The 8,939-nt window shown below is 36.7% G+C and overlaps 1 long non-coding RNA gene across 1 annotated transcript; it reads right to left on the bottom strand.

The window, feature by feature from the left end:
- Nucleotides 1-636: 636 nt before the first annotated feature.
- Nucleotides 637-6,111, bottom strand: LOC149457763 (uncharacterized). Its single transcript, XR_016313557.1, has 2 exons — nt 5,981-6,111; nt 637-1,070 (listed from the first exon to the last, which is right to left on the bottom strand). It is a non-coding gene; the product is annotated as an uncharacterized LOC149457763 (long non-coding RNA).
- Nucleotides 6,112-8,939: the final 2,828 nt, after the last annotated feature.

Below are 8,939 nucleotides of genomic sequence, written 5' to 3'. Positions count from 1 at the left end.
GTGTGTATGGCTAGAGAGGATTTTTTTTTCTTTGGGAGCATGCATGTGATCAGCACTTTTCAGACAAAGGGCCAGGAGTCATGCAGCCTCAAAGAACAGTAAGAGAAGAATGAAAACTCCTCTTACAAGCTTTAACCAGCGCTCTGCTAGACACTGATAGAAGTCACAAGACTGCTCTAACTGCTAACAAGAAAAGGTATTTAGCAGTTTATAGTTACTAAAATAATTGAATTTCCATGTTGTGTGTACTGTGGGAGACCAGATATAGTGAATGCAGGGTCCTGGGTTTAGTAACACTTTAATTTTCTCAATCCTTTCAAACACCAATCCCATGAATCTGTAGTTCAGTCACATGACATTTCTGTGCATTAATGCACATTGGTTGGATATTTATTAAGATTTCTGAGCAGATTTGCACACCATTTGATATTTATTATGAAAGCTGAGCGTAACATCTGCAACTGTGCATACTGCTGGAGCAACTTTATTGATTTGCACTTGTGTTAAAATTAAACCAATTTCAGCAAGTGTACACTTTTTTAGTGACTCGACCTCTGCATGTTTAAAACTGCATCAAAAATATCAATTACATTCTAGTTCATAGTACATAGTAGAAAGTAAAGACAACTCATTGGCTGCTATTGGCAAGCAGTTATATTTTATTCTATATTTCGTAAATCAATGAAAATTAAGCAATACATTTCATTTGTTTAAGAAGAGGTTTGTATTATGTAACTTGGCATTTACTTTCTTTATCATTCAATCTTTTCAGCTTCAGCATTTGTTTTTGTTGTCAACTGTGAGAAGAAATCTTTGCAGTGTGTGATGGGTCTTTATTCAGGGATTCAATCATTTTATTCTCAGTAATCCCCTTGTACTTTTATGCGCATCCTTCAATACCACCAGAGCCTTTTTACTGATTTCCATGTAACGCTACTTGAACTTCAGTTTATCCATTGATGATAAAAAGTTGTTATTTTGAGGTGCACACACGGAGCGCATTTTTTTATCAAAAGAAGCAATCATCTCACTATTTTCATTAGATGGGGGCATAAAGGGGCTGGAACTGCCTGGAAGACATAAAAAAATTAGACAATCAGAAATTAGGTGAACAAAATAGTGTCCAAATTTGGTACAGTATTTTTGCTGCACAAGAAGGCAATTACCCTGAGACTCCTGTGCAATCCTACATCTCCCAGAGCATCTTGTGTCACCCAGTGACTCTGATGCACCCTGTGCATCCTATGACAGCAGTACTCCTCACAGCATCACCTCCTGTGTCCTTAAAGCCTTAGACACACTCCTGTATCTCTTTACTGGCTGGGGTAATAAATGCAACTTTTTCAATTCTTTACCTAGTATTTAATTAATGTATTTATTTATTTATTTATTTTATCATTGATTTTACTCAATGGATAGTTTCTTACTTCAAGCTAACTACTTAATGGAACTCTTTGTGATCAGACAAAATATGCTATTTCAATATGTCTAGAAGTACATAAAATGCATCTAAACCCCTAAACAAACATTTAATTTGATGCAGCTTACCAGACATTGGCTGTGGTAGCTACATTAGCTTTCATTTTTCACCTAGCTATTATGCCAGTAACTCATTTCCTATACTAGGTTGACAATGCTCAATCACTTTACTGTGTCTATGGAGGAGAAGCATTGCAATCCTAGAATGTTCCCTTCTGATTTAGACTATAGGCTGACATGTCAGTGCCTGCATGTTCAGCCTGTGTCCATAGACTACAGAGTAAAGAGGAGCCGATACCATATTATTAGTAAGGACATGGGTGCATTAACAGAAAGCTGCCAGGAACAGAAGTTTCCAGGAGAAGACTTAGGCTCCATTCACATTAGTGTGTCTCCAAAGTTGCACAATTTCACGTGTGACTTTGGAGAGCTTTGATGAAACTTGTGGTGGAACTTTGATCCGACTTTACATTCACTGGACAACAGTCACATTAAAAGTCGTACCAAAGTAGTGCAGTCATACAGATTTGAATGGTACTCATTGGGAAATATGGGGTGTTACTTGTCATGCGACTTTGGACCATACAGTTGCATGGCAAGTCGCACAAGTATGAATTGACACTTAGGGTTAAAATGTAGGGGGTTAGGTTTAAAGTGAACTTCAGACAAACAGTTAAATACACAATTTAAATCGATTAATATGAGAGTGGTTTTAGCTGCCAAAGGATTTTGTATTTCTTTCAATCGGTTCTCATGCACACTGCTGCTCCTATATGTGAGTTTAGGAGCTTCTGACATATTTTTGCCAAAGCCCCTGAACTCAACTCAATAAAAGCCTATGGGATTGATTTACTAAAGCTAGAGAGTGCAAAATCTGGTGCAGCTCTGCATAGAAACCAATCAGCTTCCAGGTTTTATTGTCAAAGCTTAACTAAACAAGAGGAAATTAGAAGGTAATTGGCTACTATGCACAAATTGTGCACTCTCCAGTTTTAGTAACTCAACCCCTATGCCTCTATGCACACATAGGCTTTTATCAGAGTTTAATAGCAGCAGAGTTTAGGGGCAGTGAAAGATTCCTCTCCTTAATGCAGAAGCTTGATGTGCAGGAGAGGAACGTTTAGCCAAAAAATGCCAAACGTGAAAAAATGTGTGTAAATGTGCCTATGCGCTAGTCACGTTTAGTGCTTGGCCGTTTATTAATTTCAATATCAAGTACTATGATCAATGAACTGATTAAACATCCAAGCACTAAAAGTGGCTAAATATGGTGCTGCGTTTAGCATTTTTCTGCTGCCAGTAGATTTCTAATGCAGTTCCATTGAACATGGAGCCTCACACAGCTCTGCCTGGAGACCAGCTTTACGGTTACATTTATCAATTAAGTTGAATGTAAAGGTTACTTTTAGAGGTTAGCTTAAGGATAAAGTTTAGGGATTAGATGGGTTGTTGTGTCACTCAATCTTTGTCACAGCACCTCAACACTCCCCACCAGCCCCAGAGTCACTTGTATCACTCCACCCTGGTGTCCCAATATTTAGCCCTGGGTGTACACATGAGTGTGTGTATATATTAGTTACATGTTTGGTTTATGTATGTATTTGTATGTGTGTATGTGTATTGTTAAACCTGAAGTTATCTTTCTTTATTCCATATTTAAAAATATAACAGAAAATAGGTCCATAAAACTGCGCACAGTGGGAGAAGTCACAAACGCTTGATGGTGTCCAAAATTTTTCTCAGTTTATTCAACAAACAACAAAGCTCTTTCACATAGATAAGAGATAAAGGTTTAGTCACGTTACTACTAGCTAAAACAATAGAACTCTATTCCGTGTTAGTTACATGCTCAAGGTTAGTTATTGCTATGTGCCCAGAAAGCTAAAAAACATTCTGTGTGTTCCCATGAGAAAACAGCTGCGTGAAGGGGACACTACAAATAACCAAGCAAGATGGAGTCCTTATCTCTTGCTGGCAGGTCTGTACGTTGTACTGTCCTGACAGTGGGGGGGTTTTACACAAGTATGTGTATATCTGACAAGCCAACTCCTGCCTGTCAGATGGAAGCCATATACCCCAACTGTCCCTGATTTCGAGGGACTGTCTCTGATTTGAAAAAAAAAGTCCCTCTGTCCCTCCTTTCTCCTCATTTGTCCCTCATTTTGGTCTGATCAATATAGTTGTATATAAAATACCCTAATTATCAATCAAAGAGTGTATTACAGGGCTACACCTTTCATCCAATTTCTAAATTGCTGCATTTGTACATTTCAAAAGCCAATATAAAAGAGTAGTAGTGGTAAAAAAGGCATTTGTCAGTTTAACCAATCATTTTTTTTAAATTATATAGTTAAGGGAGGCGTGGCAGGGGGTGTGCCCTATGCCTACATACTTTTGCTAATAGATGTCCTTCATTCCCATCTCAGAAAGTTGGGAGATATGTGGAAGCATCTGATGGCCCTCCCTGTACCCAGGTGTTGCTGGGTACAGGGAGGGAGTTGAGCTGACACACATCAGCTCTCCTTCTCTTCTTGTTGCTATCCCGGGAGTGATGTGTAAATGGTTACTTCTGGGTCCCCCTTTCATTTTCCCCAGCATGGCCAGGAAAGAATGTAATTCAGAACGATCAGCATTACATTACATTCAGTAGCGCACAGAGGAGACATTGAGGGTCTTTCAGACCCTGGATGTTTCAGTAAAAAGAACCTGTCACCGAAAAATCATCACATAGGGGACTTTTTGTCTCCTATGGGATGAAAAAAAAGTGAAAAAAAAGAAAATTTAACTGTAAAAAATTAAATTTACACCCAAGCACATAAAATATTGCCCCCCAAAAAATGTTGGAGGCCCCCACCCCCACATATATGCCCATAGGCACATAAGCACATGCATTGGGGTCGCTTACGCATTAAAACATCAGTTGCAATACCCATGTTACATATCACAGCACATGCCGGAGTGAGAGCAATATTTCTAACATCAGATCTCTGTAAAGCTAAACTGATGACCTATAGGAGGGTTTTAAAGCGCCGCCTATGGAAACTATAGGGTACTGAAGTTTGTCTCCATTTCACAGGTCTACCCAGGTTTGACATGATATATTTACTCGGTGCAACCTTGTCTTTTATATTTTACAAAAAACTTGTTCAATTTATGCGTTTGTGTGTCCTAAAAGTAACTTTTGTATTTTTATTGAAGTTTTGAATTTTTTTTTATCATGTGACAAAATACTACCACTATTTAATTCTTTAGGGTGTCTTCTTTCAGAAAATGTATAATGTTTTGGGGGTTTTATGTAATTTTCAGTCCTAAAATGATTTTTTTAAACATTGTGTGTAAAAAAAATGCAAAAACGTCTCTAGCACCGTGAGGATTAAAGTATAAATCTACACAAGCCCACTGATACAGTATGTATGCATGTACATGTGTGCTGCATTGTATATGTATGAAAATAGGTACCTATATATATTTAGTTGTATGTGTATGTGTTTTTGTGCATGCGCCTATGGATATGTTGACCAATCATTAATTTTATTTTTTTTTAATCGATTCACTCTGTTTATTAATATGAGCATGGATCCAATCACATTCAAATTCATTTGTATCAGTTTTTATGTTTTCATTTTTTCATATTTCTATGTTATAATTTGAGGAGTGTTCTCAAGATACACAAATCCCCCTGTACATTCAAACTCCACCCCCATGTCCTTCCATTAGATATTCCACACACCCCTCTATCCTTTTCAATTGTAGGCACCAATGTCATCCTCATACAGCTACCATTTTGTTACCTTTTTAAGCCTAAGTAACCTTTTAGAAATATATAAGGGGAAGATGTACTAAAACTGGTGTGCTCAGAATCTGGTGCAGCTGTGCATGGTAGCCAATCAGCTTCTAACTTAAGCTTTGACAACATGGAAGCTGATTCTATGGTTTCTGTGCAGAGCTGCACCAGATTTTGCTCACTTGAGGGTAAGTAAATCTCTCCCTACGTATTTGTAATATATACTGTATATATAAACATATATATTGAAGTGTTTTTGTTGATGGTACCATTAAGTCTTAGTTTGGCTATGCATCCAGGTAATAATTGATGTCAGAGACTGCCCACTTATATTCACTTGTTAGTGCACAGATTGGGAAATCAAAATCTTTGCTCTCGCCACCATGGGATCTCATTGCGACCCATAATGAATTGTCGTTCATGGTAGTGTGTAGCAGTCATTAAATTGTCATGTAGGTCTTTGTGCAAGAGCCTTGATATCAAAGTCACCACTATACTATCACCAATAAAATTAAGGGGGGGGGGGGGCACAGGTTTGCCTACCAAATGGGAATTTGATGAGTTGCTGATTTTGTTTTTCATTTCCATGCATGGTCATCCTGTATAGAATTGAACAATGCATTAACCTGCTCTCTGTATGGTTCTCTACCCATAAAACACATAGAGACTTTCAAATCAGCCTCAATGTAGTTGGTTAAACCATGCAATCAATCTTACCTTGATCAGCCAAGGTCAGGACCAGAAGAGTAAGAAAAACAATAGAGTAGAACATGGTTGTCCTGTGGTTTAATTCCAGTCTTGGAAAACAGCTATATATTGGATTTTTTTTCCATATAGCACGTCAGCGTGGAGGGGGGGGGGGTATTGTATGTGCTAACAATCAGAGGATTAATTCCTTGGCTCTGAAATGTCACTCTTCAGTGAAATAATTATCATTTGCAGGATGATTTATGGTCTACTGTATACTGCAATGAATGTTTGTCTCAAAAATATATATTTGAATGTCTGCTTTTTGACCTTTAGTGTGAGCAGGTGACAGAAATACAATCGATCATATTTATTTGACAATATCAACAGCTATAAAAACCTAATAGAAAAAAAGCCGACCGAGAGCTTGGATTTAGCAGGAGGCATTTTATATTAAACTTCTCATATTTCCCGTTAACAAAGTTGTTCATATGGCTCTGCTTATTTTGTGCATCGTGAGTTACAGTTGTGCTTAAAAGTTTGCATTCCCTGGCAGACATCGCAAAATTTTGGCATTGATATTGCACATATGACTGATGTATAATTGCAGGTGTTTAGTTACTGAAATAATAGCATCAATGATCTAATCATAATCCATTATTTCTTCCACACTGACAATTATTGTCTATTGATGTCACCTAGAGGAATTACATTTGAGATACTGTAAATAAAATTATATGATGGCAGCACAAATAAGTATATATTTTTTCAAGTTTACTATTGCCCATTTTATTCTGAAACAATACAAATATGTGACAATAAGTTTTTTTCATGGCAAAAACAGTCTAAATTCTGAAAGTCTGAAATCTCCAGGAGACTCTGCCATCGTAGATTAACTGAAAATAGTATGGTTGAAAGTGTCTAGTATCTGCTTCTGCAGACTGAGATGTTGACAAGATCCATTCACTAACCATGGAGTGTACTTTTATTCCTATTTTTGCATCCTATGAAAAAGTGCCTATATGATGCATTACCTTTAGGTCTCATGTAGATGGGCAGTAATTTCCTGTGTTTGAAACACGGGCCCAATGCCAGTCAGCAAATTCCCATTGAATTGAATTGAGTAGATGAAAATACAGATGTTGTGTATGGTCTTTTGGATGCAGTAGGTTCCAATGATGTGAACAGAGCAGGACAAATGCAGTCTTTTCTTGTTAAATGCTGCATTATCCATGCAGTTATCAGTTATGCATTATCCTCTTTCAATGCATCATTACTTAAAGTTAGGCTTCAGGTGTTCATCTTATTATACAGATGTAAGAATAATTTTCCCTTTAATTGATCAAAAACTTTTAACAAAATGGAGTTATGCTCAATAACTCTACCTAAAAAAATTGTTTATTATATACCAAACATCCACAGGTAAACTGTGTGTCTGGAAAAACTCAAAAGTTAATACCAACAGATATCATTACAAATATAATTTATTAATTAAAAAATAATTGAGAAAACAAAAACATATACATACACCCAATAAAAGATATATCAAATGTCATGTCTAGGGACTAATGGGATATCTCTAGTCTATATATATATACATGCAGTTTCCATATATTATATTATTGGATTATTCCATACCAAAATCACTCAATTGTAAATTAATGAGAGCTCTCAAGAGTATAGGGACAGCAATAAGAAGCAGGAAGAGTGGCCACAAAATAAGGTATCAGCATGCTGAATGTACATTTCCCAGGGTCCACCTTCAGTGTCAAAAGTCAAAGTAAAAAATCTGATGGTATATTGTGGATAAGAGATGAGCCAGGTAAACCCCAATGCTCCTTATACTTTAAAGTCCAGACACATATGATTGCATTGGGAGTCCCATATATTGATAAAGCTGGACTCGCTACCACTGTAAGCATGTTCAGAATCAGAAGTTATGTGGATAGCTTTCACAGTAGAGGCCAGTTGTGCGAGGGAGGTTGACAAATATATGAAGTAACTATTTGTCAGCATGTATCTTCATAATATCTCTGTTTCCTCCTCTGGACCACATCCAGTTGTCCCCTCCAGCAGAAACAAACGTGATTACGGTGGGCTTCTATTGGGTCACTCTCCTAACAGAGTGGCTTAAAACCAGTGTGCTAGTCTATTTAGGAGATCTGCCTTTGGTAAAGTTCAAAGCCTGGGATCCTAGTCCACTTTTTTGTTTGGATTTTACATGTACAGAAAAGTTCAATCTAGGTTTTTTGTTCCCTGAAACAAACTTAATAGAACAAGAACATGAGTACTCAAAACATAGCTTGTTGGGGATTATGGGTATGGCATTGAAAATATAAAGGGGACTAAGCAGAGTATCCATTTCTAACATGTTATTCTGTCAAAAAAGATAGGCTTTTAGTTTTCTGCTTTGAAAGGGCAATACGTTTTTTTTATTCACTGTTACTGTTTGTCCTGACTCTGGAGCAGCTACTACGGAAAATTAGACAAAATCCTGAGATAAAGTATTCCTATGGGGTCAAATGAATTTTAATTTTCATCTTATGCTGATGATATTCTGTTTTATTTTGCTGACCCAGTCTTATCAATACCCATATTAATACCAGATTAGAATTATTATGGAATATTATTACATTTTAAAATGAATTACAATATATCTGAAATACTACCAATCAACCTTCCTAATAATATTCAACAACAATTGCAAATATCTCTCCCATTTGTATGGGTAAAACATTCAATGTGATATTTGGGAATGTGTATTACTGCAGACCTGAAGAGATTGTATACGGAAAACTATGAACATCTGTCCTCGTGACGTCGTAACACTCTTACATGAGTAGGTAGGAGAAATGTACCTAAAATTAATGTTTTGCCAAGAATTTTAGAATATCTCTACACAGAACCCATAGCACTCCCAAAATCTTGTTTTACATTAATTCATTTAATGGTTTTGGATTATTTATGGCTGTCAAAAAAAACTAGAATA

The sequence above is a fragment of the Staurois parvus genome, unplaced genomic scaffold (genome assembly GCF_062004578.1).
Source record: "Staurois parvus isolate SC_StPar_1 unplaced genomic scaffold, SC_StPar_1.0 ptg000303l, whole genome shotgun sequence".
NCBI lineage: Eukaryota > Metazoa > Chordata > Amphibia > Anura > Ranidae > Staurois > Staurois parvus.
Note: the sequence above shows the minus strand (reverse complement) of the source record. Positions and strands in the feature narration are given on the sequence as shown.